Source organism: Lithobates pipiens, unplaced genomic scaffold (assembly GCF_037356315.1).
Source record: "Lithobates pipiens isolate NorthernLeopardFrog02 unplaced genomic scaffold, aLitPip1_a1.2 Scaffold_18, whole genome shotgun sequence".
Taxonomy (NCBI): domain Eukaryota; kingdom Metazoa; phylum Chordata; class Amphibia; order Anura; family Ranidae; genus Lithobates; species Lithobates pipiens.
Genome location: NW_027507758.1, coordinates 643,723,166 through 643,736,940, shown reverse-complemented (window position 1 = coordinate 643,736,940; position 13,775 = coordinate 643,723,166).

The following is a 13,775-nucleotide window of genomic DNA, read 5'->3' as shown; positions in this document are numbered from 1 at the left end:
CATATCTATGACCTGAAATGGAAGTCCTGATCCCCCTGATTATACTTCAGTCCCATAAGTCTTAACAATACTGAACCCTATACTTAGTTGCACTCGCTACTGCACTTCCCAGTACTGTGTCCTGTAACCTTCTCTGTTCCATTTTTGAGTTGTTGAGTTTTCACTTGTTTACTTTATATTTGTTTTTATTGTCTGTGGTTTTTATGTTCTCTAGCATTTACCCTTATAGCACAAGTGTCATGATATAGCGGTGAGGCACACAACAGCTTTATCTTTCCCCAGGACCTCCCCTATCACGTGTCCTCCCCACGTAATCATCAGTGGTGTAACAATATAGATGATATCTGTCTACAGTGTGCCCAACTGGTAAGATAATATCATCATTTGTCATAATACCCTTTGTTACCATGAACATTATACTCTGTTACACGACGTAGGTCTCCTTTTGTTATATAAATAACACGTATTGTATATAATTTATTCTTCAATAAAGCGTTTGTATAAAAAAACCAAAAATTGCCAGAAAATGACATTTCATTTCCAGCTTCTTTTTTTTAAAACAGCACAGAGACCCTCCAAAGGTCCCCCAAATACATAGAAGAACCTCTGGGGGGTCTGTTTTGGTAATGTGCTGTCTTGTCATTTTTCCTTAGTAAATGTCAGCACAGCTGCAGCACTTTTTGTACATCACAGAGATGTCCCTTCACATACAGCATTAGGGCCCCCAGGATTAGGACCCCCAGACATGATATGTAACCAGCTGAGCTCTTTGGAGGTACATAGTACACCCAGAGAGTGAAGGGTTAATCACAAACTGATGGCGGCAGTAGCGGTGCTTGTTTTCTTCAGCCGGCTCCCAGCTGCACAGTTAGCCCTTGTACACACGGTCGGAGATTCCGACAACCAAATCCGTCGGATTAATTCCAGAAGAGGTCTGGAAGTGATGTTGCATACACACGGTCGGACTAAGTTGTCGGAAAATCCGATTGTACATAACGTGATGACGTTATTTCGTTACGACGGGACTACGTTCAGGCTAGTAGCCAATAGCTTTGGTCTAGGAATTTGATCTGAGCATGCGTGGCACTTTGTCCGTCGGAGAAGGCTACACATGATCGGAGTATGTCCGATAGGAGCATTTTGTCGGAAAATTTTACCGGCAAGTTGGAAAAATTGGTCCATCGGATATTCCGTCGGAAAGAGTCTGATGGAGACCACACACAGTCGGAATATCCGACAAAACGGTCCGATAGGAAACATTCCAACGGAATCTCCGACCGTGTGTACAAGGGCTAAGAGTGATCCGGAGGGCTGTATAGCTGCCTGATCCCACTTACACTGCAGACGGCCCGATTCCCTCCACCATGACCCCCAGAGTAGTTCCTGGGCTCTCCCACTTGTTCTGATATCCCGAGACCACACCCAGCAGCTTCAGGAGGCCAAGAGGGAGGAGACAGGTGACCGTCCATCCCCCGATCTCCTCTGCACTGAATGAAGCTGGCAGTCCTCAGCTCTGAGTGTTTTCCATTTATGAGCCGTCATTCCCTGGATAAAACCTCCAAGGAAGCATCTAACCGAGCGCCATCTGTGCATTGGAGGGTAGAGGAGACATTGGAGGTCTAATACACCCCCCATGTCTCATAAAGGGGACCTGTCATCTGCCCAATATATCCTTGTAATAGCAAAACAGCTAAATAAGAAAAAATAAAACAAGTTAATAAATATGAATTATAAAAAAAAAAGTATTAAAACAATTAAACAAGTTAAAAAAAAGATACAATTTACATAAAAAATGAAAAGTGACCCCCATTGCCCCGCACATAACTATAAACGCACTCATACTGTGTATATGTGTATGTAGAGCGTGATTGCACCACACATGTGAGGGATCACCACGAATGTCGGAGTGAGAGGAATAATTCTACCACCAGAGATCACACTTATCTCTAAACTGATGAGCAGGAAAGCGCCTACTATGGAGATTTTTAGGTACTGCGGTATTTTGCCATGTCACAGTCACATGTTTGGTATCTATTTACTCATCAGAACCTCATCTTTTATATTTTACCTTAAAATTGTGTATAATGTGTGTGTGTTCCCACCCATGAAAGTGGGGGGCATATAGTTCTGGTGAGTAACACCCGGGGGGGGGGTGACATGAGCACTAAGTGGTGTATATATAAGGGAGTGAAGTGATTTCTTCTTCACACTTATTAATGGACTTTGAGGAATGTTTGGAATGTGATGTGTTGCATATCTTTTCACTTTTTTTACTGTTTATATATTTTCATCATGGCTCCAATGTGAATGGAGAGGTGTTGTTGGGGTTATTATACATAAAATAGTGTGAAAATTAGTGTAACAAAGTATTGTAGAAAAGATCACACCATAGAAAATGGGGGAAAGTAGAAAATAAACCGGGGTATGAAGGTGACATTTGTGTACGAGGAACACCTTAACAATTACCACCATTTTATTCTCCAGGGCCTCTGCTTTCAGAAAATATATGTTTGGGGGTTTTATCGAATCTTCAGGCCCAAAATCTCCATATTACCATGTGTGCAAAAATAATGGAAAACCAGCTCTGGCGGTGAAAGGGTTAATGTAAGCTAGATGGGATCACTCTGCTGTGGTCACACTCTAATCATTAGAGCTCCCCCTAGCTGCAGCCTGGTAATAACATTGCTAGGAGGTCTATTCATTTATCTGCTACATACTTCCCATCTTTATATAAACATCTCCTGAGATTTATTATTATTCTTATTATACACAATTTATATTGCGCCAACAGTTTACGCAGCACTTTACAATGTATGGGGGGGGACAACACAATTACAGTACAGGTCAATACAGAAGGTACAGGAGGGCCCGGCTCGTAGAGCTTACATTATAAAGGGAGGGGGTGGTGGTACAAACGGTAATAGCTGCAGAGAATGATTTGATGGGGTGGCTCGGGGACAGTTGTTGTTAGGTGGGTGTGGAATTTAGGGGTCTATTCATAAATAATTTACATAGCAATCTGCCCGGTGACAATACATGTACATCCCTTCTGTGTGAATGGGAGGATTGAAGGAATGAAGAGATCTGCTGAGTTGGTTGAAAGTTTCCCATAAAATGAAAATGAAAAATGTTACATTTGTTCACTAGATAACTTCTATGATACTTAGCGCCATCTAATGGCCAAATGCAAATTTTCAGGTTTAAATCAATTGTTGGTTTAATATTGTTGCTTTGAATAACTTTTACCCTTCAGTGTGTTCTGTACTCCCCAGTGTATGAGTATGATCTCAGGTATTAGTATGAAGACATGTCTGATGAAGGAAACTAATGGGGTCTCCTTATAGAAAATTCATGGGATGAATGTGACAATCACTCATCCAGCCATTACAAATTCTGGCCATAATATAGCAAAGTGATTTCCTATGACCATCAGCTCCATCTAGAGACCATAATGGGGTATTTTTTTCCTGAAATACCTCAATAAAAATAGCACAATACCACATTATGGCCACTAGATGGAGCCAAGAAAATTAGTGTATGAAATAAAATACATCCAACATTCATCACAGCCGGGTGAATGTCGGTCATAATCATTCAACTATTTTTTTTTGATAATTAAAAAAATGGAAGATTTTTCTACTATAAATGTACCACATCCATAATATTTATCATTTCAAAAAGAACCTTGTATGTCGGACTTTATTGGTACAAAAAAGGCAGAACACAAAAATTACAAAAAATATAAATCTTTCTTACAAATATTAAAATGATGTGTTAAAACCACATGGGAACAAATCCATCAAACATTAGGCCATATATATTCATAATGACTCATTTAGCTTTGCTGAATTGTCCGAAAAGCCAACGCGTTTCACATCAATAAGCTTCTTCAGGACCTTTTATGCCTTGGCAGCAAAGAAAATCAGCCTAACTAAAAAAAAATACAGAATATAAATACATAGCAATCTCATAGTCTTGTAACATTGTAAATCATCATCTGTGCCACTTACACAACGCTTGGGGGACATAGCAAGGAGATGGTGATAAATGGCGGGGTCAAAGTAGCTTGCACAGTCAGCTGGTCATGAGTTATAAAGATTAGTGGGATAATAGACATGTGCATGACAAAAAGTTAAGTAGAAATTGTACAAAATTAAAGTTACACCCAAGCACATAAAATTAAGTTAGTCACCAATTCACAGGCGCACACAAGTTTAAAGTTTGACATGTTGGGTATCTATTTACTCAATGCAACCCTCGGCTTTTATATTGTAAAAAAAAAAAAAGGTTAATTTATTGTATTTTTCTGCCCCTAAGATTAAGATAAGTGTGTTTTTTACAAAAACAATTGTGCTTCCTAGACTTTTTCAGTAATATCATGTGACATAAAAATATGGAACTACTGCTATTTTATTCTCCAGGGTATCTGCTTTCAAACAATATATAATGTTTTGGGGGTTTTATAGAATCTTCAGGCCTAAAATTATTTTTCATATGTGGTCAAAAAAAAACACAAAAACGTCTCTGGCAGTGAAAGAGTTAAAGGAAACGTTTCTCGCACTCAGGGCAGGAATACGGCTTCTCCCCTGTGTGAGATCTCTGATGTGTGTGAAGATTGAACTTCTGTGAAAAACATTTCTCGCAGTGAGGACAGGAATATGGCTTTTCACCTGTGTGAGATCTTTTATGTACATCAAGACTGGATTTAAAACGGAAACACTTCCCACACTCAGTGCAGGAAAAGCTCTTCTCTGTTGGAAGGACGGCCCCGTCCCTCACAGTCTGAGGTTCCTCAGGATAAGAGGAATACGATGGTCCATCTACACTGTGTGGTGCCGGATGGACATTTGAGGTAGTCGGGTTTTCTCCTGGACTATACTGTGTGATGTCCTCATCTTCTACTTTACAGTCTGGAGACAAAGTGAGACAATCCTCTGAGGTTTTCCTCATCTCCCGTCCATCTACTAAAATAGAAATACAAAGATTATTACTAGACATCAGCTGATTGGTTCCCCTAAACCAGGACTCCGCCCACATCAGGCAGCTTTGTCTCTGACGATCTTACAATTCCCCCCTCAAGGTAACTAGTAAATGGGTCCTCTGATTTCCTACCAGATCATTTCTATATTCATGGACCTTAGTCAGAGAGGGAGGAAACAATGAGTGTTCTGTCTCTCCAATCTAAGCATTGAAAGTGTTATCTCTGTAAATTACAGTTGTGTTGAGATATCGGTAAAGCAATCTTTGTTTATTCAGCCGACAGTGACTCGATCCAGATGACACCTTGAAGATCTTGTGATGTTTAACCACTTCCCATCCCACGTATCATCATATGACGTCTGCAAGGTGGCTCTCTCATCCTGGGTGAGCGTCATATGATGTCCTTTGCTTACCCCCGGCATAGGGGCACATGTGCCTGTCATGTCACCAAGGAACTGATGCATGTGCCCAGCGGCCACAATGTCTACCGGGCACACACAATCACTCGTAACAGAGCAGAAACGTGGATCTGTGTGTGTAAACACACAGATCTCTGTCCTGTCAGGGGAGAGGAGACAGATCAGGTTTTCCTAGTATATAGGAACACTGATCGTCTCCTCCCATAGTCAGTCCCACCCCCACAGTTAGAACACAGAGTCAGGGAACACATTTTTTTTTTACCAAAAATATTAAAAAGAATAAATATCGGATTAAAACTGAGGATTTTTTTTTTAAATTGGGATATTTATTATAGCAAAAAGTAACAAATATTGTGGGTTTTTTTCAAAATTTTCACTCTTTTTGTTTATAGCGCAAAAAATAAAAACCACAGAGGCGATCAAATACCACCAAAAGAAAGCTCTGTGGGGAAAAAAAGGACATCAATTGTGTTTGAGCTCAACATCACATGACAGCACAATTGTCAGTTAAATCAATGCAGTGCCCTATCGAAAAAAAAAATGGCCCATCGGGGGAGGAGGGTAAATTCTTCCGGGGCTGAATTGGTTACCTTCTACTTTCCCTACTTTTACATTGTTACTTAGCATAGTCTGTGTAATAAGACCCATAGGTTAATTGTTGTGATGGAAGAAAACCATCTGGCCTCCAGGAAGAAGCTCAAGATCCATCTCTTCTGAAGACCCAGACGGACACTGGCGGCAAAAGCGCCTTGAGGCAATTTAGTTTGTATATGTAGCGCTATGCAAATGTCCACTATCGCCCCTCCTATTTATTCTTTCATTAGAGCCACTCCTTTCCACGATCCGAAACAACCCTGAAATCACAGGAATCAAGGTGGGGAAAGAAACACACAAACTGGCAGCTTATGCAGACGACTTCCTGTTCTACATAAGCAATCCGAAAGATACTCTACCCAAATGAAACAAAGTTTTGGAATATTATGGTGAAATGTCGAATTTCAAAATAAATCAAACTAAATCTGAAATACTAAATATTAATATTAGGAAACAAGAAGTACAGCAGATCCAAAAAGAATGCAAATTCATATGGAGAGGAAACTTGAAATATTTAGGAGTAAAAATGGCAAATTCGCTCAAAAAAATCTACCAATTAAATTATATTCCTTTATTAAATGAAATTAGAAATTAATTTAGACGATTTGGTAATAGACCACTCTCTTGGCTAGGCCGTATCCACGCACTAAAGATGGTCATTCTTCCTAAGATTTTATATAAATTCCAGATGTTGCCGATTGCAATCCCCTCCGGCTATTTCTCCAAGCTAAAATCATTGATGCTCAAATTTATATGGAATAATAGAAAACCTAGGATTTCTTTCTCAGTACTAAAACAAGAGAAAAGACGAGGAGGGCTGGCGGTGCCAGACCTATTTTGCTACTATAAGGCAATAGTGCTGTCTAGAATTGTCGACTGGGTGGGTGAGCACGGTAAAGAGAAAAAGGTGGGTTAGCTTAGAATATACATATAGTGGGACACATTTAGGTAAAATTATCTGGAATCCCCCAAAACATAGAGCCTTAGAAGGGAGCACAAACGTGATGACACGAATAGTATTTAAGTATTGGGATGAGATATATAAAAAATTAAATGGACACTATAACTCACCGTTGATTGCACTTAAGGAGAATGAGTTATTTCCACCGGGGAAAAAGGAAATTGGGGGCAATTGGATAAAAAATGAAAAAACACAAATAAAAGATATTATGAAAGAAGGAAAACTTATAGCACGAAGTGAATTGGAGCACAAGGATTTAATGCTAGTAGATGGGTGGCGATACCTCCAGCTGGCCCATTTTATTGGCGGCTTACCACAACCAGTGAGAACGGAAAAGGAGTTGACCCAGTTGGAGCGACTCTGTACAACCAACAACTTGAAAGGAATCGTATCAAGGATGTATGGATTGCTGATGACACTGGGAGAGCTGGGGGTTCCGCCATACATCAGAAAATGGCAAACCGAATTAGGAGCACAATGTGATCAGGACACAATAAGCAAAATAATGAGACTAACACACAGTTCGGCAATAGACAGTAAAACAGCAGAGATGAACTATAAATGCCTATCCAGATGGTACAACACGCCAGATAAGACGGCGAATTACCAGAGGGGAAGCTCGGCGGAATGTTGGCGAGGTTGCAAAACCAAGGGAACAATGGCACACTTATGGTGGGAATGCCCAAAAATTAAAAGCTATTGGGGGAAGATCCTACAAAAAATAAGTGAAATAACTAAAATAAGTCTGAAGATGGATCCTTGGATTGTTTTGTTTCACGCTACAAAGGGTGATATAAGACAATATCAGGAAACTATAATACCACATCTCCTCAATGCAGCGAAAAAATTAATTCCTAAAAATTGGCAGAAAATTTAGCCCCCATTGATGTGGGAGTGGGTGGATGCGGTAGAGGCGACATATAAAATGGAAAAACTAATTAGTGGAGTGGATCTGGAAAGAGAAGAGGTAGAAAAAAAATGGAAATGCTGGAAAGACTTTAAGAAAGACTGGAGTTATGTAGAACATCTAAGTCCATAAATAGAACCCATAATGAGTCCAGGAATTAGAGGAAGGAGGAAAAATACTGACATAGGAGGGGATAGGGAGGGGGGCGGGGAATGGGGTAGAATAACTAATGAGTTTGAGGATTAAATGTATTGTACTTTTATTTTTACAAATAAAAATTTTTATTTATTGAAGTTAATGGGAAAAAAAAAAAAAAAAGAACACACATTAAGATTATGCCACAATGATGTGAATATACAAGGAGACTACACTGAACGGAAAGGTGATTTATGTCTCATTAGTGAAATTCGCTGATGTGTGCAAAAAAAAAAAAAAAAAAAAAACATCACATGACAGCACAATTGTCAGTTAAATCAATGCAGTGCCCTATCGAAAAAAAAAATGGCCCATCGGGGGGGGGGGGGGGGGGAGGGTAAATTCTTCCGGGGGGCTGAATTGGTTACCTTCTACTTTCCCTACTTTTACATTGTTACTTAGCATAGTCTGTGTAATAAGACCCATAGGTTAATTGTTGTGATGGAAGAAAACCATCTGGCCTTCAGGAAGAAGCTCAAGATCCATCTCTTCTGAAGACCCAGACGGACACTGGCGGCAAAAGCGCCTTGAGGCGATTTAGTTTGTATATGTAGCGCTATGCAAATTATTCATTCATTCATTCATTCAGAATCTGTCTCTTTTAAGAGAACAATGTCTCCCACTTGTAGGTTGGTTTTGCTAGTTTGCCATTTGCTGCGGCTTTGAAGTTTAGAATGGTACTCCATAATCCAGGTATGTGCACCCACTTCCGGGACAAGACCGCCGCAGATGTCCCCCCCCTGTTGTGTTCTGGGAAGCACACAGTTCCCAGGACACAGCAGGGACCAGCAGAGATGAGCAGCGCAACTCGCACATGCGCAGTAGGGAACCGGGCAGTGAAGCCGCAATGCTTCACTTCCCGATTCCCTGACAGAGGATGGCGGTGGGGGCAGCAGAGAGACAAGCGATTGCTCTTCATCTGCAGCCGACATCGCTGGACCCTGGAACAGGTAAGTGTCCATTTATTAAAAGTCAGCAGCTGCAATATTTGTAGCTGCTGGCTTTTAATATTTTTTTTAAAGGTTCAGAACCACTTTAAAGAAACAAACCATGATTCTGCAGGTTCTCTGTTTGGTAGTCTCTTTTTTGGGGTGTGAAATGGTAGAGGTGCTACCCAACTGTTGGAATTCTGTTGGTAGAACTCTTTACTCATGGTTTTCAAGAATTCTTTGTCTTCCATGGTAGCTGCCAACTGATTGTCTTTAGTGGTTATTTTGAACACTGTGTTGCCAATGTTCTCATCCCAGAAAATAAGATCTTATAGTCTTGTATGATGTGCCGTTGTGCACCTTTTTTAAACAGTCTTTCTTTCACATTAAATTGATGTGGTCGTTGTGCAGAACAAGTACTCTGCCCGTTTGACAGGATGTACGTTTTAAAGGAAGAGACGGAGTAAGACCTTCTGCCTTTGTCTTGACAGACATTGCCTATGATGACCCAGCCTAGAGCCAAACACTGAGCATATGGTGCATCATGTGGAAGTTGATATGCTGACGAACCTTTACGCACCCTTAAGATGTCTCGGTAACAGCAGGATATCAGCACTTTTGTTGAGGGCTGCTATTTGGTCAGCTATGTTCTTCAAGTGAGATTGGTTAAAGGCAGCTTCAGGAGTAGGGATCTCCTCTTTGTTGCTTGGAATTTAGTTGCAGTGATAGTGGGTAATGATATTTCCACATTGTCATTCAGAGGAGCAACTACAAAACCACTGGCTCTCCTACCTAAGACTTCTGTAGTGTCGGCACAGGTGCTTAGTGTATAAGGTAGAGCATCTCCTGTTATCGTCAACAGCTCTTGCAAGAGATCTGTTGCTCTAATCATCCATATTAGTATACAGTCTTATGGCCTCTTCAGTCTGACTGTCATGGTTATGCAGTAATCCTTTTCGGTCTGCTTACCTTTCCTCATGTTTTCAGATTGAGAGGCCAACCACTGCCACCTGGTTGTTTTTATAACCTCTCCTCTAAGCATGGCTCCAACCCAGACCCTATCAGGGAACCCTATATTAACCTGTGCACTGCTAGTCAGTGGTGCTGATCAACCATTGTGTATTCATTGTGTGTTTGACTTCCTGTTTCCTGTTTGCCGTTTGCTCTTCATTTGTCTCTGTTACCGACCTTGGCATGTTCTCGACTATTCCTGTCTGCTCTTAACCCTGACCTTTTGGCGTATCCTCGACTATACCCATTTGCCTGTGACCCTGAACCTTTGGCATGTACTCTGTTGTTCCTGTCTGCTAGTTGCCCTGACCTCTGCTTTATTTCATTACTGTCCTTGTTGTTCCAGCCTACTGCTTTGTTCTCCTGTAGTCTACTGTGAGCTGAGACCCTAGGGGCCACGACCTGGGGCCAGACTGCAGCCTAGTCCAACCTCCCTACTAGAGGCTCTGGTGAACACCTGCTGGCTCTTATTCGCTGCGCCCTGGGGAATCTATGCTCTAGCTTCAACTGGGATTTTTGTTAATGATCCAGTAGACCGGTTTCCTTAACCTCCCTGGGTACAATCAGCAGCAGTCCATCCTAGGGTCCACTATCTTAGTGGTGCAATTCCGATTCCTACGGAGTGCATCTGTCACCTGATCTCAGGTGACCTGACACTGACCTTTGGAGTATACATGAACCAAGCATATCTATGCACAGGATTTGTCACAGATTAGAACACACTGCAGTGGAGGGTGCTGTTTGATCTGTGCGCTCCTAGCCTTGCCTCAGGAAGATTGTTTGTGAACATAGTAGAGTTGTGCATATATTGATGAATAGCTTGCACATGGTCATCACCGTCACACTCTATACAATTGATGATAGCTTTACAGTCCTTTACAAAGTGCTCTGTGGAGGCACAGCATTTGTAGCCAACCCCAAATTTCTTTAAAAGTTCCTTACGTTCTTGTAGGGTTTTCTTTCAGAAGCGGATACATTTCCTAAGTGGATGTGGTTTGTTATGTTTTTGACATTGGCAATTTGGGTTCTCAATTGTCTTGTTTTGATCAGTCTTTTCAAGAACTGTAGCAGGCATAGGTAGAACATTAGTCCTTTTCACTGACAATGGAGCTCTATGGTCTGTGTGTTCAAAGGTTTTGGAGAGGGTGACCTGAGAGGGTTACAGTCACCAAAGGAGAAACTCGGGTCATTCTTAGTGTCTGTAATTCTTTTCATGAACTCACAGAAGTAGCAAAATGGAGGAAAGAAATTCCTCTGTGACATTGATGTCTATGTCACTCATTGCGGCCTTAAAGGTGGATTTCCAACCTCTCATTTTCAGGCTTGTCATCAAACGTGGTGAGGCCTGTCTTAGTGAGCTCTCTATGAGGAGCATGTATTTAGCAAACTGAGACATGTCAGTGTTCTCAGACTTTAGATGCATGACTGCAGTTGGAACAGAGTTAGTTGTGATGGCTGGTGCAGTGATGTTGAGTGACTAGGGAACATATGTTGGTGCTAAGGCAGTCAATGCTGGAACTGGCTTAAAGTTCATTGATATGTTGGTTTGCAGCTGTGGAGTAGTGCACTTGCTAGGAGGTACTTGGTTAGTGCCAGAGTAAGGCGGACAATTATATGCATACTATTGTCTGCTGCTTGCTGGAACATATAAAGGCAAATCATCTTGAGGTACAGCAGATGCAGAGCCCTCAATTGAGTGCGTTGGCTGTTGTGAGAGGGATTTGATGTTCTGGAGAAGTATGTGAAGAATCTGAGGCATAAGATATAAATGAGTGTTTGCAACTGTTGTCTCTTTTGATTTAGCTAGCAGCTTGTTCTAAGACCCTTAACCTTGCCATGGCTGTGGCATGCTCCCATTGTTTTTCCAAAACTTCCATCTCTGCTTTCTGGCACGCAGCTTGAGCTTCCATCTCTGCTTTCTGGCGCGCAACTTGAGCTTCCATCTCTGCTTTCTGGCGCGCAGCTTCAGCTTCAGCTTCCATCTCTGCTTTCTGGCGCGCAGCTTGAGCTTCCATCTCTGCTTTCTGGCACGCAGCTTGAGCTTCCATCTCTGCTTTCTGGCACGCAGCTTGAGCTTCCATCTTTGCTTTTTGGTGTGCAGCTTGAGCTTTGATTTCTGCTTTCTATTGGGCAAAAGCTGACTGAATTTTAGAAGCTTCAGCATCTTTTGAGTTGTTGACTGAGCTTGATTGTAGGGATTAGGAAGATCTTGTGGAGTGTCTAGTAGATGCAGAGTGATAAGATCTGGATTTTTGAAGCTATGTTATTCTCAATTTTGCCTTTGTATGCACCACTAAATTATGTGTCTTTCAAGATCGAGCTCCTCAAATCCCTTTAATTCTTCCAATGACCCTTGAGTGTTGTACCGCTTTAAGGAGATCAGTATATTTAACACAGTCTTTGATAACTCTCATAAGCAACATTGAATTTTTTGATAGCGCCCTCTAGTTGTAATGGCTCATGAGATTGTTCTGAGAAAGCAGACATGCATTTAACAGTATTAGACCATAAGTCATTGATATTAGACAGTAGTTCTTCCTTGTCAGCTTTAAGATTCTCTAATGCCCCATACATGCGGTCAGATTTTCTGATGGAAAATGTGCGATCAGACTGTGTTGTCGGAAATTCCAATTGTGTGTGGGCTCCATCTGACTTTTTCCCATCTGATTTTCCGACACACAAAGTTTGAGAGCAGGATCTAGAATTTTCCGACAACAAAATTCGATCATTTAGATTCCGATCATGTGTAGACAATTCTGATGGACAAAATGCCACGCATGCTCAGAATAAACTAAGAGACCAAATCTATTGGCTACTGGCCAGTTTATACTCCCGACGTATGCGTTTGACGTCACCTCGTTCCGAACGATCAGATTTTCCGACAACTTTGTGCGACCGTGTGTATGCAAGACAATTTTGGCCCAAAATCCGTCGGAAAAAATCTGACGGATTTTGTGGTCAGAATGTCCGACCATGTGTATGGGGCATTACACTTTCAAGTTTGGTTTTGTTAATCGTTTTTCTCTTGTTTGATTCAGGGCTTAATTCCTGATCTGGTAGGAGTTCTGATTCTGGTTGTGTCTTAGTTTCCCCAGATTGAATATTAATTTGCTTAAACATTGTGAGAGGGTTAATAGTAAAGTCCTCCCAGCAGCAATGTATGATTTTGCTGTGCCTGAGTTCAGGTTTCCAAGGCTACAGTTACAGAAAGGTTTGCTTTGACTTTCTTATAAGATTTCATAGACAAAAAGCCATATGCTAATGCATACAGAGGAATTGTATAAACTGTTTGTATGGCACAGTTGTATGAACATTCACAGCAGTAACATTGTCCTGTGGCTGATGACTGCTATGCTGAGATTTGCTTGCAGACACATACAAGATTGTGTAGTAATGGTTTCCCTGTCTGTTAGCTCCTATTTCCAGTGACCATATTATATCTCACTGCTTAGCCAGAAATAGCAAGGATCCTATGAAACACATTTCACTGATCTTTCTAACAATCTTTTGACTGTTCTGCCTCTCCAATCTAAGCATTGAAAGTGTAATCTCTGTAAGTTACAGTTGTGTTGAGATATCGATAACCCAATCTTAGCTGAATAAACAGACAGCAACAATCCAGACTACATCTTGAAGACCTTGTGAAGTTTATTCTGTAAACTGAGGATCTGACAAGAATAAACATCGGATAGAAAAAAAGATCATAACGTGATCCACTCCATGAGACATGAGGCTGAGATGCATTACTGGGAGAATGAACAAAGGTTGGAGCTAACTAT